Raw genomic sequence first — 21,881 nt, forward strand, 5'->3', positions numbered from 1 at the left:
GAACTACTTAAACCTAACTAACCTAATGACATCATACACATCCATTCCCCGGGCAGGATTCGAACCTGCGACCGTAGCGGTCGCGCGGTTCCAGACTGAAGCGCCTAGAACCGCTCGGCCACTAGGGCCGGCACCCAGAAGACACGCTCGGATGTTAAGATACCTTCGTACACTTATTCACGATTCGTGGGTATGGGATGATGAACAGTTGCAATTCACTGTGGTATGTAGATCGGCCGCCAGGGTGCATTAATGCTGTTCATGTTTAGTGTTGTTACCAGGCGTGGAAGGGTATATAAGGGATGTGAACAGCGTCAGATGTTAAGTAATCACTGTGTAGGACACGTAGATGCTGCACACTCATTTGAACCAGCGTTATCAACACCCGACAGATTTTGAAAGGGATTTCGTTATGGGTTTCCTTTTGACCAGCTGGTCGACTCGTGAAATATCCATGTTTCTTGGGTATTCAGATGTGACAGTGGTCCGACGTTAGACTGTATTGGATTGTGGGGCAGGTATACTCGTTGTCAAGGTTCTGGCCGATCCTGTATCACTACCACAAGAGGGGATTGCCGTATTCAGCACCAAATACATCGTAACCCCTTCACATCTTCACCTGCCATCCGGGAACAAGTGGTAGACTCCTCGGAACATTATTTTATGCCCGCCATTGTTCGGAGACTAGCAGCAGCCGGACTAGGAAATTACCGTCCCATCCTTAGGCCGCCAGTAACATCACAATACAAACGGTTGCGTTTGGAGTGGTTGCGAGAGCGGCGACCATGGACTGCAGATGAATGGCGTCGTATTGTACTCAGAGATGAATAAATGTTGTGCACTATCCTGCATGAGCATCGTCGGCGACTGTGGCGGCGACCTGGTGCGATGTCTCATTCCTCCAATGATTTGGAGAGCCACAGCGACATTACTCCTGGCTTCATGATGAGAAGAGCCATCGATTATGACTTCAGGTCACCGTTGGTAGCGACTGAGAGTCCTCTGATGGCACACGTCACGTTGTGGTGCCATTTCTCAACATGACAGCGCTCTTCCACAAGTGACACAAGTTTCTACGAACTTTATGCGTGACGCTGCAGTATTTTCGTGGACAACCAGATCCCCAGATCTATTCCAGATTGAACATGTGTAGGACCAACCTGCACGTCAACTCCGTCTCAGTGCCAGAATCCACGATTTCGTGGACTAGTTACAACAGTTGTGGTGGAGTTTGCCTCGGAAGAGGATACAGCGGCTTTATGAAACCATTCCCAATTGATTCAGTGCGTGAATCCTGGCTAGTAGGGGTACAACGTTATACCGATACGTTGGCTCATGTTGGAAAGTTCTTTGTAAATTATCTCGATATTGTAATTACTGAAATAACATCGCATACATTTCAACCCGTGAACTTTCATTCCGTTCCCTGCTTCCTTTCAGGCTGCTTCACTTGTTTTGTCAGGCACTGTAAATAAGTTTTTCCAGAGTAAATTTCCCATGTGTCTGAAAAGGGAAGTGCACAATCAACATGTATATCAAGCTTTTACATACATCTGTAAGACCTGTGCTTTAACTACGAAGACAATTTAAAAAACTGATTGGTACCCAATGTGAACTGGAGAGATGCCTGTAGGCAACTATTAGGAGAGAGAGGAAAATAATCAAATGGATAGGGAAATCAACTGGAGAGAAACACGTTATTAAGTCCATAATAAAAGAGACATGAAGTTGGTTGAGACATCTAGTAAGTGGAAAGGATGGTATATGCACCAAGAGAAGGTTGGTAAGTGACAGTAAAAACCATGCAAAACCCATAGTTGGGCAAAATTTATTGTAATGACGAATAACAAATACAGATAAAAACATTATTCTTTATTCGTGAATAACAAATCAAGATATTTATACGAAACAGTATTCATTTGCGCGAATGAAAATGATTATTCGTCGTCTACTAATAAGATCCGTTATGAATAATAAATAAATCTGAAATCCAATGACATTTATTGCTCCAGTTACCTGTCACTTATCAAACAAATGTACTTTTGTTGTTTTTAAATGAGTTTTCAGAACAGCTCTTTTTTCAAGCATCCCATCAGAAAGCTTACTTTATTTTCAACGATATGCCATTGTGACGCACTGAAGAAAATACATTCTTAACATGCAAAGAGGCTATTGGTGTGTTATATCCTCTGAAATGGTCTTTACGTCGGGATAACAATATAAGACTTTGAAATTAAAATCTTCTACAGCAAAAATTGAGGAATCCCTCTTCTAATGGACAGCCAACTCAGATTTAGTCCTAAAACACTTTAGACTGACTTCGGAGGTCCATCAACATTCCACGACCGTTTCATCAGACTTTAGACGTAAAGTCTGTAGATAACCCTAGTCGGCATTTTTCTTATTGTTAGAGAGAAAACAAGCGATACGCAGTAGAAAGAAATTGTAGGACCAACGGGTATTGAACCTCAAACTTCTATCGTTATACTTCGGAACTTAAACCAGTATGCCAACGAGACACGTTAATAAGGTATTTACCAAATAGACACTGCACTGGTCCAAGAAAACAAACACTAGTTATAGAATTGTGTACAAGAAGTAAACAAATGAAATGCCTGTCATTCTACGATATTCATTATTTAAGCAAAGAATAATAAATAACAAATAATTATTTATATTCGTAGAGAGGAATAAACCATTTATTCGCGAATAATTTATGTGCGAATAAATTTGTTTGAATTATCTACTTATGCGAATAATTATCTAGAAAGAAATTTATTCAAATAATGCCGATCTCTGCCGGCCAGAGTGGACGAGCGGTTCTAGGCGCTACAGTCTGGAACCGCGCGACCGCTACGGTCGCAGGTTCGAATCCTGCCTCGGGCATGGGTGTGTGTGATGTCCTTAGGTTATTTAGGTTTAAGTAGTTCCAAGTTCTAGGGGACTGAAGACCTCAGCAGTTAAGTCCCATAGTGCTCAGAGCCATTTGAACCATTTGAGCCGATCTCTGACTGGAACCCACATGGATATGTATAGCTGAGAATCGTCATTAATGAGTTATTCTAAGGGAGACCTTTATCTAGCAGTGGATTTCAGATGACTGACGGCGACGACGATGACGATGACGATGATGATTATCATTATGATTATGATTATGATCATCATAATGATGATTATGATGGTAGATATTTCTCAGTCGAAATCCATTTTCAGATTTATAGAGTTATTTAAGTGTTTTTCAGCAGTCTGACAAAGCAAGTTGTTGGAACCTATTTCTGTAATGTCTGTTTCACAGTTTGGTCACCAATTTCGGCACGGTGTTCCACTTTTTACAGAGGAAGTATTTTCGTTTGTCACTTCGAAATAATTATTGTGTGCGTATGAAAAACGTAGTGTGGGTTGACAGTTAAATAGACATGATGAAAACATAAGCGATACAACTATTCCGCCACACAGGACAGAGCATCTGAAATAAAGCTGTAGAATCTGTGGCGGAAATTCCTCTCCCAGAGCCGCGATAATTATAATGAACACGTATTTCAGACAGTTATACTGATAGGTTACTAATAGCGAATCTCTTCCACTTTCAAGTGGCGCTAGTATAGAGACGTGGCAGTATGTTAGTATAATTGAATTAGCAGCAGCATCCCTGATGCTACGTAAGCGTGTCACGTTTCCTGGTAGATGTTTGGAGATGAGATAAATGCGTCATTCTGTTGTCCCAATCTGTAACAGTAGAGATAGAATGACTGTAGTCACGTATGACGAATAGTCGTGTAATTGCGTGCATAATCACATACAATTCAAACCGCACTCTGGTACAGAGGTAAAACGGATGCGCGGCGTATCCATTAAGCAGCATCGCGGAATCAATGGCAGCTAAAGCAGAGCATTAGTGCGGTCGGCGCACTCTGCGCTTAGCCTGCTGCTCTCGAAAATTCCACTGCCCCGCGCTCTGCCACTTTACTCTAGCTTTCTTTCCGAACGAAATTCGTTTGCATATACGACACTTTTAATTGCAGTGTACAGTGTATCTGAAGTTGTTTTTCACCCATAAAACGGTTCTCCTGAATTGTTCTCTCGTTCATGTTGCACCATTAGATGCTCAAATACACTCGATCCATTTTCTAATGTGACCGTTGCGTAGAACTTGTTGCAAAATAAAATAATGAGATAATATCAAACTTTTATTCAAAACATTTTCAGTTCCGTGCTAACACCATCACTGTTCTGACACCGGAACACCGTTTCGTAGAAATCAACAACTGCAACGCGGACTTTATATGTTTCTGTCTCTGTGTTTACATATGAATCTTCATCAAAATCAGCGTCTCTACTACGTAACCCATCTTAAGGTGTATAACATTTTGCTGCTTTTCTTTTCCATTTGCGTATGGTGTTAGGGGAGGATTACGAGCAAGCCACCGTCTGAGCTCGAATGTTCTGCGTTTTTTTTTACAGCTTAACCATTACGTGAGATGTATATGCATTGAATCTTCTTGGAACATATTCTCTCAGAATGTTATGATTAAACCTGTAGTATTGTCGTACCACGAGGTCCCGTGGCAAAGTTGGTACCTCGCGACGGAGCGGCAAGCAAGCACAATCGCTGCCAGGCGCAACAACGAATGAGAGATGTCGGCATAGACACATCCTCAAGCGTTCCATACGCTACTGCTGCAGAACGCCGAGACCCATGAGAAAGACATACCGTGGCACATACGTCACAACACGTGACACTGTAGGTCTTACGAGTGCCAGCAAGCGCCTCTTGTGGGGAGCGAGTAACTATTTCAGAGGAGTTTAAGAACTCTCGACTGCGTGTTTAAATGCATGCAAGTTCTCGACAGCACACGACGAAGTTAAGACCTTTAGTGGGTACCTTTTCAATCACATACTGATTTCCCATGGGCGCTACATGGAGCCGAGCGTTGGCGAAGTGTGGCGGACAGGCCGACAAGTGTACGTCAGAAGTCTGTTGTGGGACCCGTATTTCTCTTGGATCCCAGCAGAATGCTTATTTACGTCAAAGCGGAGTCCTGCTCACCCCACTCTACAGTCATCGCTGACGACGACAACATCGTCTCACTACAGCCAGCAGTGCAGGAGTTTCGTTAGACTGAACTTTGTGGTAAAGTTAATAGTCTGTTGTACTGTGAGAGAAGAGACTATTATCTTGTACTGCATCAAGTGATGCGTTAGCGTTCAGTGACAGTAATAAATAAACGTGACATTCCTGTGGACATGGATTGTTACAAAGTTAAGAACTTCATCTTGTTCGAGTATTAGTAGAGTGATCTAATAGTTTGTGTGTGTTGTATTATATATTCTGCCTCCTCCAGAAGTAAATCTAAGAACCCACCTCTGTGAGGACGAGGTTATGGCGTCCGGTACAACGAAACCTATCCGCTATGAGTGACGCCTCTGTTGCAGTGCCTGGCGCTGGAAACTAGTTAGGAATTCCTCTAAGTTATGTCACTTACTAGTGGATCGTCTCTGTCTCCCTTTGATCCTACCTAGTAAGGGTCCCATATTGACGACCATTGCATAATAATGGGATCGAAAAAATGGTTCAAATGGCTGTAAGCACTGTGGGACTCAACATCTGAGGTCATCAGTCCCCTAGACTTAGAACTACTTAAACCCAACTAACCTATGGGCATCACACACATCCATGCTCGAGGCAGCATTCGAACCTGCGGCCGTAGCGGTCGCGCGGTTCCAGATGGAAGCGCCTAGAACCGTTCGGCCACATCGGCTGGCAACTGAGAGTGGTTTCAGACCCCAAGTGACAGACGTCGTTGATGTCAGAGTGACCGTTGACTTACACTTAACCTCATTCTGTGTTCTGAGTTGTTCCTGATATGGCCTTTCCACCTACCAGATAACGGTTTCCGGGATGCGCAACGAATACGTATTTTGCACTGTAAGAAAAGGAAAAACAGAATAAAAGAACAACGCACCACGAAGGAATTATCCAAGTGGAAATGTAATCGGCGCATGTGATGTACAGCATAATAAATGATTACCGTTTCAGAAAAATTGTATGATTTATTGAAGAGAAAGGTTTTCACAAACTGAAAAAAACAGTAAAGCGTTGATCCACCTCTGGCCTTATGCAAGCAGTTAATCGGCATGGCACTGATTGTTAGAGCTGTTGGATGTCTTCCTGAGGGATACCGCGCCAAATTCCGTCCAGTTGGCGCGTTAGATCGTAAAAATCTCGAACTGTGTGGAAGGACCTATCCATAATGCTCCAAACGTTGGAGAGATCTGGCTACCTTGTTGGCCAAGGTAGGGTTTGCCAAACACGAAGGGAAGCAGCAGAAACTCTTGCGTGTTCAGATGGTCGTTATATTGCTGAAATGTAAGCCCAGGACGGCTTGCCATGAAGGACAGCAAAACGGGGTGTAGAATAACGTTGACGTAGACGTATCGCTGTGCTCTAAAGGTGCGTGGATGAGAACCAAAGGGCCAGGGAAAAGAAATGGCAACCCAGACCATCACTCCAGGTTATCCAGGCCATATAACGGGTGACTGGTCACTTACAAATTCTCTCATGGCATTAGCCAGCAGCCTAGAACACAAGCTGGTACAAAGATAAGTGAATACCAAGCAGGCTTCAGAAATCAAAGATGCTGTACTGAACGGATTTGGAGCCAGTTGACTCAAAGAAGATCTACGATTCCATAGACAGGCAGACTCTCTTTGAGACTCCAGAAAAATGTAGAGTAGTCAGAAAAACTAGGGTACTCGTACAACAGACACTCAAAGGCACCACCTGGAAAATAAAATTTATACTAGGAATCGTAGAACCATTCGAGAATATACACAGCGGTCACACAAGGAGATGAGCTCTCGCTGCTCTTATTCAACATGCTCTTGAACGAAGTTACCAAACAATGGGAAGAAAAAGTAAAGGACATTCAGTTAGGAAGAACCTGTGCCAACAAGAAAATCATAACATGCCTGGCATGTGTAGATGGCCTAGCAATACTCAGCAGCAATTGACAAGCACCACAGGAAACAGTGGAATACTTACATGAAGTCTCTGCCTAAAAGGTTTATAGATATCACACGAGAAAACGCAGTACACAGAAAGGAAGAACAAGAACGTGCGAGCCATAGACGCAAAACAGGGAAAGGTTAACGGAGTGGAAAAGTTCAAGTATCTAGGGGAATATGCACAAATAGGCGGATTATGCAAAGCATCCAGCGTAGAAAGAATAGAAAAAGATGGGAATGCTTGCAAACTCACATGAAGAAGACAAAGAAACACGAAGACAGGTCAGACTCAGACACTACAATACAGTTGTACTGCCGGAACCACACACTGCATCAGAAACAACCACAATCCAAGAGACACAAAAAATATAACTTAAAATCCTCAGAAAAATTTACGGAAGAATAGAAATAATTCCGATAACAGGTGGTAAGACTTTTGTTTATTACATCACTACCGGTTCCGCGACCTAAAGTTGCATCATCAGGTGCAACCTACGTGGTGAAAATCAGAGCACAGTGTCACCACACATAAATAATCTACGATCTGCATTAACAGCGCGGTTACGCGAAGAGGGGCACAGCATCACAAGCCCTTCAACCAATTTAAAAATACTTTATGAAAAAGAAAGCAGCCTGTTTTAAATATATTAGAAAAAGTATAAATTTTTAGATATGAAAAAGAAACTGCACAGTTCGCGTTGAATAACCAATTAGAATTAAAGTACCATAGCGTTCTGGCTAATTTTAATTGTTTATAGCACTAGGTATTAGAACGTACTAAAATTATATATTATATCGTTTCTAAAGGAAGCGACCCAGCAGTCGTATTCATGGATATATGACGTCACACTCTCCACATGGATAGCTTCCGTTCTGCCACCCAGCTTCTTTGTCGGTCGTGCGGGCTGCTTTTACTTTGCCCTGTCGTCACACCGGTACTTGACACATTCTATATAGTAATTTACATAGTGCCTCGACTAAGCATGTTAGCGGTCACAATTGTTATCGCCAGTCCGACCCCTTTAAGAACTTTTAGCGTCCTCTCACTATAAAATATTTTCCTTTTTTTCTTCTTAGATGCAGGCAAATTTTAAAACAAGCTTCATCTATGAGCACTTTGTCGTAAATGAATGGAGCACATCTTCGTTACCTTGCGTTGGCCGTAGTGTTGACAATATTCACTGAGTAGTTAATATTAACTAGAAGCGATGGGTACGCCTATGATATTTTAACGCTGTGGGTATACTGTAGACATTCCTTCATTAATTCCAATATCGTCAAAATGTGATGACACTCTACTTTGGGTTTAACCATGTAGGTTGCACCTGATGATGCGGCTTTACGCCTCGAAACCGGTTGTGTTATAATAAACAAAAATTTTACCAGGTGTTAGCGGAATTCTTCCCAACATCACTCCTTTCAACAGCTACGGATGTCCAGAATATAAAATGGATTGGAATACACAAAGAATTTTAAGAACACACAGACAGACTCACAGACATGATTAGAAAACGCCCACCACCATTCTGTGGACACATACGTTGTAGATTGAACAACAACAAATTCCCGAACAATATTTTTGATGCAGTAAACGCTTCAGTCCAAAAAAATCCAATTTGCTTAAAAAAATGGAAGACGATCTGAACCAAGCATGAATCACTAAGGAAATAGTAAGTGAAAGAGACAAATTGTGGAACAAAATTGTGAAAACGAAATGGGGAGTAAAAAAGGGAGAAAATAGGAAAAATATGGACAACGAAGGAAACAGGAACACAGTCAAAGAATGTAGGGACTTTTTGAAGAGAAAAAGAAATATAAAATCAGAAAACATGAATAATCATGTAACATTCAGATTCAAACATTGTCTTAAGGGAAAAAGTACTAATAATAACAATAATAATAAGGAACATGTGTATGAATTCTATTAGACGACTCCAACGCACAGCTTAGCGACTCAAGTACCCGTAAAACGATCAGTAACTTCCCATCAATTTGCCAACAGAAATGGAGCCAGTGTCATTGAGTTGTGCAACAAAAGAATTTGAAAATCACATCGACCACCATGAGCAAAAGTTTTAAAAAGGAAAAGACTAGGAGGTAGCCCATAAAATAGCTAGATGACTATCAAAACCATCACTTTGCTATCACGCACCGTTCTCAGAAAGAAGTTCACAATGTTCAGTTCCGCATAGGTTCAAACGTCGGTACAGATTCTATCTTGTCCCCATCAAAGTTAAATTTATCCCAAAAGCACACACTGCAACAGTAAGTACTTTCAGAAAATTGAGGCAAAAATGGTCTGAGAAATTAATATAAAGAGGAAAGGGGGAAAGAATAGGCCGTCACCTCGGAACATGTCCAAACTGATATTGTACAGAAAGCCGAGAAGCTACCCCGCAGAAGGGGAACACAAACCTATCTTGGTGGGCCTTAGCATGTGAAGACACTTTGGAAGAAACAAAGTGAGCCTTCCAGAAATATATCAGTAAGTAGTCACCCGAGACTAAAAACGACGCTTTTTCGAGGGCAGTAAACACTGCAACATCAATCATACAGACAAAGAGGAGACACCTGAGAGAACAATATTAAATTATTGAAAATAACTTTATGAAACACAACACGCGTAATTTTTATAGGAGGTTCGGTGGGTACATCCGCGAATTCACACAAGAGAAACTATGTTTCTGAAAGCAGGACGATAAACTTACTCTGACAAATCACGACAACTGCACTATGTGATCAAAAGTATGTGGACACCTCGCTGAAAATGACTTACAAGTTAGTGGCGTCCTCCATCGGTAATTCTGGAATTCAATATGGTGTTGGCCCACTCTTAGCCTTGATGACAGCTTCCACTCTCGCAGCCATACGTTCAATCAGGTACTGCAAGGTTTCTTGGGGAGACGGACGTTGGTCGGTGAGGCCTGGCACGAAATCGGCGTTCCAAAACATCCCAAAAGTGTACTATAGGATTCAGGTCAGGACTTTGTACAAGCCAGTCCATTACAGGGATGTTATTGCCGTGTAACCACTCCGCCACAGGCCATGCATTATGAACAGGTGCTCGATGGTGTTGAAAGGTGCAATCGCCATCCCCGAACTGCTCTTCAACAGTGTCTAACATTCTGCGTGGTGTCTGTTTGTTCTATATCGTGTCTCCCTACCACTTTCGCGCAACGACGCTCTGAGCGTGTTTTTTAGGGAATTGACTAGTTTGAACCTGGGACCTGTTGCTGGTAAGGAGACGCCAGACCACACATGACATGTAGAATTCGGAAGAGTTCAGTGAGACTAGCGATGATATAACCAAATACTTAATGATTTTAGTGTCAGCTCCACTGCACTCCCTGTAAAATAATCTTAATACTAACTAAATTTAGTGGAAGGGGTTCTAGGCTTTCCTATTTTTAGTTAGCTGGTAAAATAACGTCGAAAAAGCAGTTAAGTTTACCATTGGAAATTTTATTCTACTCACAAAACATTGTTTATAAATTGCACTATTGATAAAAGGAAATGTTTTAATACAGGATGGTAAAAACCAACTGCGTTCAGCAAAAATGTGAACGAATATTCCCTGAATGGGTTTCCTAGTTCTACAATGGATCGAAGGATGACCTATGCCATATCACATCTATAATCTAGGTTTAAATTAAGTTTCACAAAAGAGAAAACTACCAAAATGGTCTACAGTGACCCTCAATTATCTTTAATTACTTATCTAACTTGTCGTAAATTACAGTGGCTGATGTGGCTTCTCAATAACTATATAACAGAAAAATCATCGCGTTTCAGATATTTACTTCAAGTGGCAAATGTGAACACCATGAGCTTTAATTGACGATCGACACTAGTATTACGCAAAAAGGAGGTGTAACAGATGAGACTTCTGCAGTTCTGAGTGAAGCTTTATGCGCTGTTATGCGGCATCGCGTGCGTTCATTACCTTGTCAGTGTTCGTCAGGGGGCGGTGGGCAGCACAGCTCCGCTCACCTCACCGTCTTGGAAGCAACTCTCTCCTAACTTCTCCTTACTACAATTTACCGAAGTTGGTTTAAAAAAACTATCTGGCTGTGTTTTCATCTGACCAATCAGGGTCTCAATGTTAACCTTAAGTTCCGCCTACAAAAATTCTGTCTATCCAATGAGAAACGTTATACTTTTCGTGGTGGGGCAATGTTTTCAAAGTTTGCAACGAAACAGAGACGCGAAAAAGTCTCACGCTAAAACTTGCAGGTGGTGTAGCCCTTTTTTGTGTTATCGTAAGATCTATACTGTTCTTCTGGAGGGCTCTAGCTTTTGACATGGGCTGGGGGGTGGTCCTGACGTAACAGAGACGCGAAAAAGTCTCACGCTAAAACTTGTGGGTGATGTGGCCGTTTTTGTGTTATCGTAAGATCTATACTGCTCTTCTGGAGGGCTCTAGCTTTTAACATGGGCTGGGAGGTGGTCCTGACGTAACAGAGACGCGAAAAAGTCTCACGCTAAGGCACTAGCTTTTAACATGGGCTGGGGGTGGTCCTAACGGTTAGGTGGCGATGTGAGTGTCCGTCCCTTATCGTAGCGCCTTCTAACTTAACACGGTTCTGCTCTCGGCTTATGTTCTCATTTCTCCCCTCGGAACTGCGTCTGTCTTACCATGGGGAGGTATGACATACATTTAGGTATTCTTGTGTTAGTCTGTGGTATTCCATTTGCTCACTCGTTACTCGTATTACTTTGGTTAATTTAATGTCACGATTTATTCAGAGCTATGTGACATACTACTGGGTTTGCTTATCATGTCAGTGTTTCCATGGAAGGTGTTGGATTTGCCTGACACCATACATATCACCACCCTTCGAACTTAATTTTTGCACTGAAGTTAGGCAATGATTGAATCGTTGTCTAAGTAAGTCAAAAATTATTCCGTTATCTAAATTTTGTTGCCTACTGTTCAGCCATGTTATTCTGTTTCTGTGCTAGTTTGTATTACTAATTTATATTTTTATATTCTTCCACATTATTCTCAAAAATGACAAGAGAATATTTTTATGCTATTATTAATTTTTAATTATTTTCTTTCTTTATTTAAGTGTGAAGTTTGTTTTTTAAGAAATTTGTTATCGAAAGTGAGGAGTCTTTCACATCGATTTTCTTAGAAATATATTTTGTTTATAAATGTAGTAATTAAGTAAAATCTATTCCTAACACATTTTCTAAATATCATGTAGAAGTAAAATGTTTTTGTTTCTAGACACACATTTCAACATTGTTACACTAACAAATAAGAATTATTTCCAAGAATTGCTTTGACAAAGAAATATACACTCCTGGAAATGGAAAAAAGAACACATTGACACCGGTGTGTCAGACCCACCATACTTGCTCTGGACACTGCGAGAGGGCTGTACAAGCAATGATCACACGCACGGCACAGCGGACACACCAGGAACCGCGGTGTTGGCCGTCGAATGGCGCTAGCTGCGCAGCATTTGTGCACCGCCGCCGTCAGTGTCAGCCAGTTTGCCGTGGCATACGGAGCTCCATCGCAGTCTTTAACACTGGTAGCATTCCGCGACAGCGTGGACGTGAACCGTATGTGCAGTTGACGGACTTTGAGCGAGGGCGTATAGTGGGCATGCGGGAGGCCGGGTGGACTTACCGCCGAATTGCTCAACACGTGGGGCGTGTGGTCTCCACAGTACATCGATGTTGTCGCCAGTGGTCGGCGGAAGGTGCACGTGCCCGTCGACCTGGGACCGGACCGCAGCGACGCACGGATGCACGCCAAGACCGTAGGATCCTACGCAGTGCCGTAGGGGACCGCACCGCCACTTCCCAGCAAATTAGGGACACTGTTGCTCCTGGGGTATCGGCGAGGACCATTCGCAACCGTCTCCATGAAGCTGGGCTACGGTCCCGCACACCGTTAGGCCGTCTTCCGCTCACGCCCCAACATCGTGCAGCCCGCCTCCAGTGGTGTCACGACAGGCGTGAATGGAGGGACGAATGGAGACGTGTCGTCTTCAGCGATGAGAGTCGCTTCTGCCTTGGTGCCAATGATGGTCGTATGCGTGTTTGGCGCCGTGCAGGTGAGCGCCACAATCAGGACATCATGGTGTGGGGAGCGATCTCCTACACTGGCCGTACACCACTGGTGATCGTCAAGGGGACACTGAATAGTGCACGGTACATCCAAACCGTCATCGAACCCATCGTTCTACCATTCCTAGACCGGCAAGGGAACTTGCTGTTCCAACAGGACACTGCACGTCCGCATGTATCCCGTGCCACCCAACGTGCTCTAGAAGGTGTAAGTCAACTACCCTGGCCAGCAAGATCTCCGGATCTGTCCCCCATTGAGCATGTTTGGGACTGGATGAAGCGTCGTCTCACGCTGTCTGCACGTCCAGTACGAACGCTGGTCCAACTGAGGCGCCAGGTGGAAATGGCATGGCAAGCCGTTCCACAGGACTACATCCAGCATCTCTACGATCGTCTCCATGGGAGAATAGCAGCCTGCATTGCTGCGAAAGGTGGATATACACTGTACTAGTGCCGACATTGTGCATGCTCTGTTGCCTGTGTCTATGTGCCTGTGGTTCTGTCAGTGTGATCATGTGATGTATCTGACCCCAGGAATGTGTCAATAAAGTTTCCCCTTCCTGGGACAATCAATTCACGGTGTTCTTATTTCAATTTCCAGGAGTGTACATACACAAGTATTGAGGTATTATCCTAACAAATGTTACAAATGTTAAAAAAAGGGAAAACATCCAACAAGATAATTTTTTATTCTTTGATTTTATAAGGAGAAAATAATTAAATATAGTTATTCTTTTATTTTTATGAGGAGAAAATAAGTGGCATATAGTTTTAGTGTTTATTATACCTTACTTTTGTTCTTTATATACTGTCCATTTCAGAACTAATGACTTATATTTAACGATAGTCTATTTTTTACTTAAGTCCATAGTCGATGACTGTTATTTTGTAGTTTATTAGCTGTCTGGTGGGCTTAACTTATTTAGTTTTTCACACATTTCTTTTGCACAATTCCTACATCACATAATTTGATTTCACACATTCTCACAATCCTATGAATGTTTAAGCATGAGGTTGGCGAATGTTTTTGCACGAAGGTGATGGACTTGAGCGAGATGGATGTGGGCAAGTATTTAATGTACAGCTTCGTTCGTCATTCCTTGTAGGTTTTGCAAGTGTGTGTTGCTGTTGTGGAGGTCCCATACTGGAATGGAGCTGTGAGTGCAGAATCACGTGGTTTACTGGCTTTGTATGCGTGAAAGTCATCGTTATGTGTCGCTGAAAGCGGTCGTTTTTCGTTGTAATACTTCGCAGACGACTAGTTTACAATAGGATAGGGATTTGGGAAAGTATGTTGTATATTCTTCACCCATCTTCTTTCTTGGTCTCAATCTTGAGAATCTTCAACTTCCGTTCTTCCTACTTTTTCTCTGCTTCTTACTTGCTTCTTGGTTCTTCTCTGGGCAGGATATGGAAATATTTATTGATAACTAGTCGCTTTGAAGTTCTCCTCTTAGTAACAGTTTGATAAATTGTTTGGGCGTGTCATTTTTACTTTGTGGAAGTTTTCTTCAGTTTCGTGCATCAGCGTGCTGTTTAATAGCAGTTGTGTGACTTTTACACATATTTTTTGCCAGTGGTGGCATGCCCTAGCCATCTTCTCATCGGGCCGTTTTTTGCTCGCTCCGCCAAGTTGGGGCGCTCGGAGACCCTTCCGGCATTCGGCGTCCCGTCTCGTCTCTGCAGGGCTCCGCCACTGTGCGGCTCCATGTTCTGTCCCAGCAGGGTTCCACTTAGCGGGCAGATTTATTGCCCATTTTCGATACAAGGGCCTTCTGTTGGTCTCGCTGTCCTTTCCTTTCTCTCACCGCTTCTGCCTTGTAGGAATCGTGTCTTGCTAATTACGTCCTTTTCTTTCTTGATACTTCTCTCGTTGCAACTAGTGGGTTGTTGCATCTCATCCTTGCTGGAGTTTTTACAATGGTTCTTACAAAAAGTTTTACTTATAATCATCTAACATATGTCTAGTACCTACGTTGTTTTATGCCTTCTCAAAAAGCTTTACAAATTTCGGCGCCCTTTCCATGTTACAATTCTAAGATATTTTGAGTCTTAACTTCTAAAAGAATCCTCAAATTCGTTTTTTATTTTTTGTGTAGTGTCGTGGTGTATAGCATTTTAGTATTTCATGCTGTTAGACTATCTACGCTTTATCCCTTCACCTTAATCTATGGTACTATTGGTGTTATTATTGAAACTACTTTCTTTTTCCCACCCTCCTCTCTCTTCATTCTTCTTTCTCCTGACGATCTTATCTGCAACATAATCTTGAAATATTGTGCTGATTATTTACCAGTAATAAAATTAATCTTCAAACTTTTTGGTATGGCTCACATGGTGAAGTCCTAAGGTTTTGCCTGTTTTTGGGTTCATTAGTTCCACAGCATTATCATGAGCAGTTCGGCTAATTATGACAGGTCCTTTTATGCAATGTAAAATTTATGTATTTTGTGTTTCTGTTTGCTGGAGAGATGGTGTGTTTTTACAAATACTTTCTGGCCTGCTCAGAATGTTCTTTTAATTGCTGTTCTATCTCCTCTTTCTTTTCTTTTAATGGCTGTCTTTCTGATGTTGGAGAGTGTTGTTGCTATGACTTGTTTGTGCTGTCTACATGGTAAAATAAGAAATGTAACATTTTCTCTGGTTATGTTTGGGGGTTCAATATTTGTAAGTACAGTAACTGGAGGTAGTAGTGTAGTGCTATGTCGCATTTCATTTATTACTTCTTGAAAATCTTTGAGGTATATATCCCAAGTGTTGTGTCTTTTGCCTGCATATAATCGGCATAAAGTGCCTATGTCCTTCATAGATCGTTCTGCTGGATTTATGCTAGGTTTGTACTTAGATATGTAGATGGGTTTTATTTTGTGTTGTTTTAACGTGTTATGCCATTGCACTGATTTGTATTGTGGGCCATTATCCGAAATTATTCGTTCCACTCGACCTACTTGTCTGAGAAAATCTTGTCTAAATACTTTACTTATAGTAAGACCTGCTGCCCGTTTTAATGGTGTCAAGGTAACATATTTAGAAGTAAGTTCCAAAACGACAAATATGAAAATATATCAATTTTTTGTGCGTGGGAGGGGCCCTATCAAATCTGTTGCAGCTATTTGTTTTAATCTTTTAGGTATTATTGGAAACATAGGTGGCTTGGTTTGGAAAGTGATGTGTTTAGCCCTCATAATTTTTGCATTTGACTAATACTGTTCTAATTCGTCTTTCCATGTTAGGAAAATGGCTTGTTAGTTTTATTTTTAAAAACCATTTCTTTGGTCCAAAGTGGCCATTACTTAAATGTGTATACCATATGTACTTATTAATTAGTTCATCTGGGATATAAATTAACCATTCATTCGTTGCAACATTTCATCTAAAAAATAAAACATTGTTTTTTACGAGATAGTGCTGTCGAATGTCTGGAAAATCCTTACTTCTCCACTTGTGTTTGATTCCTAGTATTTCGGGATCCTTGTCCTGTTCTTTGCCTATGTTTTTCAATGCTGTCGTAATGTAGTTTTCGAAAGGTACTTGTTTCATACAGTACATTGCAAACTGGTCTTCTGCTGCTTCCAAACCTATGTTATTGGATGCACCCTGTGGACATCGTGATAAAGCATCTGCTAATACATTCGCTGGTCCTGGTATGTGTGTAATAGTGAAGTCAAATTCTTGTAGTATTAACATCCATCTGGCTAACCTCCCATAAGTTAGTTTGGCGGATAACAGAAATTCTAATGCTTTGTGGCCAGTGTATACTTTTGTTTTTCTTCCGAATAGGAAGTATCGAAAACGTTGGAAGCCCCATACAATGGCCAATGCTTCCAGCTCCGTGACTGAATAGTTTTTCTCGCTTTTTGTGAGTACCCGACTGGCAAATGCAATTGTTCTATATGATCTTAGCCCTTCCTGTTCGTATTCTTGGAATAAAACAACTTCTACACATCTTTTCGCGCTATCAGTGGCCATACAAAAATTTTGTGTTAGATCAGGATGTGCTAAAATCGGTGCTGTTGTTAGTGCGTTTTTCACTTTTAAAAATTCTTCATTGGCTCGTTGATCCCATACCCATGGCGTGCTTTTTACAGTCAATGCACATAGGCGTGGTGTTGCGAGAGAGTCGATCCAAATAAATATTTTATAGAATCCGGTGAGACCTAGAATTCCTTTGAGAGTTTTCTTATTATATGGAGTACAGAATTCTTTGATTGCCGTTAGTTTTTCTGGGTCGGGCATTACCCCTTTCTCTGAAATTATGTGTCCTAGAAATTTCACCTCTCGCCTTCCAAATTTGGCTGTTGTTATATTTACTGTGACCCCATGCTCTTTCATGATCTGTAAAAACTGATTTAATGTGTCGTTGTGATGTTCCCAAGATGGTTCTGCTATAATCACATCATCAACATAACAAGTAATTTTTTGTAAAATTTCAGGACTGAGTATAGTATTAAATCCCCTAATAAATGCTGCTGATGATATGTTTAAACCAAATGGCAATCGGTTAAACTGGTAACATCTACCGAATACGATAAATGCTGTAAATTTTCTACATTCTGGGGCCAATACTATTTGCCAGAAACTACTCCGTAAATCAATTGATGAAAATATCTTAGCACCGTGGAAGTTTTGTATTAATTCTTCTAATTTTTCTCGGCGATCTGTCTCAGTGATTATTATTGTGTTGATCTGTCTGGAATCAAGCACTAACCTGATGCTCCCATCTCGTTTTTGTACAATATGGAGTGGGCTGTTATATGTGGAGGTAGCTGGTTCAATAATAGCGTCATCTAACATTTTAGATATCTCCTGGAATACTTTATTCCTGTAGTTTAATGGGATTGTATAGGGTGGCACTCTAAATGGTTTGTGCTGTTTTACTTCAAACTTGTGCTGAAAGTGTTTAATACGGCCAGTCTCAGGTAAAAATACCTCTGCTCTATCTCGTAAAACACCCTCTGATTCTCTTTTACTGTGTTCCGAAATACCTTGAACTTCTTGCAATTTTTCGTCGATTTCTTTATGGACTTCTAACATGAGTTGAGGCGATTCCCTCTTTTGTGCATACCATTCTAATCCTTCAACCTCTTTATCTCGCATCATTCTTAATTGTTTGTTTATAACTGGTATTTCTTCTAATTTTAGCTTTTGCTCTAAGAGAAGTGTGACATTCCCGTATGTTACGCTACCTTTCCCCATATCTCTCATTTAAAAAATCTGCACCTATAATCAAATCTACTGTTAGTTTAGGTATAATCACGAAGTTGGCTTCGATCTTTTGACCTTGACACGAAAGAGTTAACCTTATTTGTCTCGTAACTTCCGCAGCATTGTTTCTAATAGGACCTCTTACTTTAATCTTACGTGTTTTCAGAACTGGCAATTCCTCACTGGCATTACACTGCATGAATAAATTTTCTGAGATCGCAGTCAGTTCACTTCCACTATCAATTACAATATTGACTGAGATAAGCTTTACCATGGCCTTCACAATTGGTTGAATTTGAAAGGGTTGGTTCTGTTCTTCTTCTTCTTGCATCAACGAATCCTCCACTGAATCATACATGAGTCTTTTTAGGAATTTCCCTTGTGAATTCGAACTTTCTGTAGGATAAGCTTCGACTGCTACTTCTCTCTCTTTTATTTCCACTTCTCTATTTCTCCCTTCATTTACGCTTTCTTCAACATCCTCTACTTTTACCTCATTCTCGTCTATCTTCTCCTTCTTCGTCGCTACTTCCACATAATCGCATCTAAATGCTCTAATTATCGCTTTATAACTTCCTTCATTATATACGTTGGGTTGTGTGCCCACTCGTAACTTATTTTCAACTTCTGTCGACTGCGCATTATCATCATTGAATTCGCTTTCCCTGGTTTCCATTTCAAATAACTCTGCAATACTCATAAATTCGTCCTTTCCTCCTACATTCGTTGTGCATTCCTCTGGTAACTCATCTTCCTCGTCAGTATTCTCCCAATTAATTTAGTCCCAACACGATATTGTTATTTTCTTGTCTTCGTTTTCATCTGGTCCCTGCGGATTTGTTTCTTCCTTCTTCTCTTCTCATGATAAGATTTTTACTTCTCTGTTCAAGGTGCTGCAATTGTCCTGGGTCGGTGCGTCATTCTCTTTGGCATGGGCGCTTAGCTGTCAATTCGAACATTTATCGGGGTTTGGTGCTCTTACCTCCACCTCTTCTATATGTATTCTCTTTTCTTGTCCAGCTTGTTGATAGTGGTTTCTTTGTTGATAATTTGTCGGTCTGTTGGTTCTCCAGTACCCGTTCCGGTTGTCGTTATTCCCTCTGTAATAATTGTTGCCGTTCCTGGGTGAATTATAGTTATTGCCATATTCTCTTCCAAATCCATAACCGGTTCTTTGTTGAAATCTGTTGTCGTTTCTTGGTGCGAAGTTATCACGTGGCTCGTAATTATTGTTTCTTCGTACTGTGTCTTGTGGATTCCACTGCATTTTGCTTTCGTTTTCACGTACGCTTCGTCTTTTTCTTGCGTCATCTTCCGAAAATATGAACTCTAGTTCCCTTAGAATACCTTTAAATGCTTCGGCGTCATTGCCTCCGCGACCTAGTAATGATTGCTGGTATTTCAATGGTAGCTTCATCGCGCATAATTTAATCAACTCTCCGTCACTGTATGGTACATCTAAGCATTGATTTTTCCTTGCCATTAATTCGAAAAATTTCACGGGACTCTTCTCTCCTGAATTTTCAAAATACGGGTTCTGTAATAATTCGTACTTCACTCTGTTCTGTGCTTCGCTGGACCAATATCGTGAGAGAAACTTCTCTCTGAGATCTTCGGACGATCGGCATGTCGCTGCAACATTCTGCATGGTTTCTGCGACTGCTCCTGACATGTGTGCACATATAAAGTCTAATTTGTGTGCTAGCGTCCAGTGTCCTGGTAATCCTACTCGGAATTGATCAATAAAAGTTCGTGGATGTAATGAGTTTCCTTTTCGAAAGTGTTGAAATTTTCTGACTGTGAGGAAATGATCGTTGTCGTACTTCGTCATAGTTCCATATGAAATTCGCTATTCTTCGCCACCTTTGTTTCTGATCATTTCTCCCGTCATTCTTTCCGGTTGCGGTAGATCCATTGGATATTGTCCACTGTAGCTTGCGCCTACCCTTGCGTAGAGTCGTTGGAGTGGTACGCGATAATTTTCTTCCATCGGTTGTGAACGTGTAGCTGAATGCATTGCACTGTACTCTTCGCGACCTGGCTTTCCATTGTCACGTATTGGTTGGGTATCTTGTCTGGCTAACCTTGCCGCTTCATTGCACGATCCAAACTATCTTGAAACATACATTTGTGGTTCCGAATGTGTTTGTGATGCCGTTTGTTCATCAAGAATTCCGAAACGTGTTTGTTGCTGCGCAGGCTGTCTGATTTGACGTATGTTATTTTCCGCCTGTGATTGGAATCGCAAATGCGTAAGTCTTCGTTAATTGCTTGTTTTTCTGGTGCTGTTACAGATACGGACTTGGTTGCAGACTCTGTGCTTGTTCGATTCTGTTCACTACGCTCTTCAACGTTTTGCAACAACTCTGTTCGCAATTTCTGAAATTGTCGCTTCGTTTGCGCTTCTATTTTGACTATGCGGTTATCATATCTTTTCAGCGCTGCTTTTGTGACACGTTTGTATAACACACTGTTTTCAACAATTTCACGCGCTGTACCTGCTGCTTGTCTAGTAATTACGTTTATCTGTTTCTCTAGTTTCTTGACTTCTCCCTGGGTGTTGTTACGTAATGTTTTGATCTCGTCCTGAATGTCATTACGCAATGTTTGTACGTCCTCTTGTACCTTGTCAATGTCTGTTCTCAATTGATTGTGACCTGTTATTAAGTTTCCCATCACTTCTCGAGATTCTTTTGCCTCGTCTTCAATATGACTTAGGTGTAACTGAATTTTTTGTTTTGTTCTCTAATCTCACGCATTTGTCTCGTGGTTTCTGCATTCTGAATTTGAATTTGGTTCGCTATTTCTTTATTTTGTCTTGTCATGATTTCCGTTATTTGTTGTAATAATTCTGCCAGATTGGTGGGTCCTATTGCGTTTTCTTCCGACGTCCTACGCTCTGTGTTTTCGCCCAAGTGTTGCTTCGCAACCGATTGCATTGAACGGTGCTGTGACACGTTTCTGCTCGCATTCCTTGTACTCTGTGGTGAGGGAGCTCTGATTACTTGTACTATGGGTTCTACGTATTCAAGACGCAAGTTAGAATCCTCATCGACTGTCTCTCTACTTTCCTGCTCCTCTGTCGTATGCTGACTTACGTTTTCTATGTCTTGACGTACATTATCCTCGTTATGGTGCGTCATATGTCCTATTTCTCGCGATACTGCATCGTCTGTTGTACTGTCCTCTATTCTCTGTCCATTTTCATGCTGGGTCTCTACCTCAATTCGGTCAAGGTCTCGATCTGCCATTGCTAATCTTTCCGAATCCCTTATTTTCTGTTTTAAAAGCAATGCCCGCTCCCTACTGCGAGTCAACATGCGCTCATACGATCTCACGCGTTTCATAAACTTTTTGTTCACACGACTTGACAAACCATTCACTTACTTGTTCGGTCAGAACCAACTTGTCAACGATGTATCCGCCACCTGTGCGCTTGCATTGGAGAGATAACTTAATTCTAAGAATATTAAAATTCATAACTTAATTATGCTATTGTCTCTGCTAGAATGTCTCATTATCTATTGAATACTTTCTTACTATCTATCGCTGCAGCTACTGTTTTCAACTACTTATGACTTTCAAAA

The sequence above is a fragment of the Schistocerca americana genome, chromosome X (genome assembly GCF_021461395.2).
Source record: "Schistocerca americana isolate TAMUIC-IGC-003095 chromosome X, iqSchAmer2.1, whole genome shotgun sequence".
NCBI lineage: Eukaryota > Metazoa > Arthropoda > Insecta > Orthoptera > Acrididae > Schistocerca > Schistocerca americana.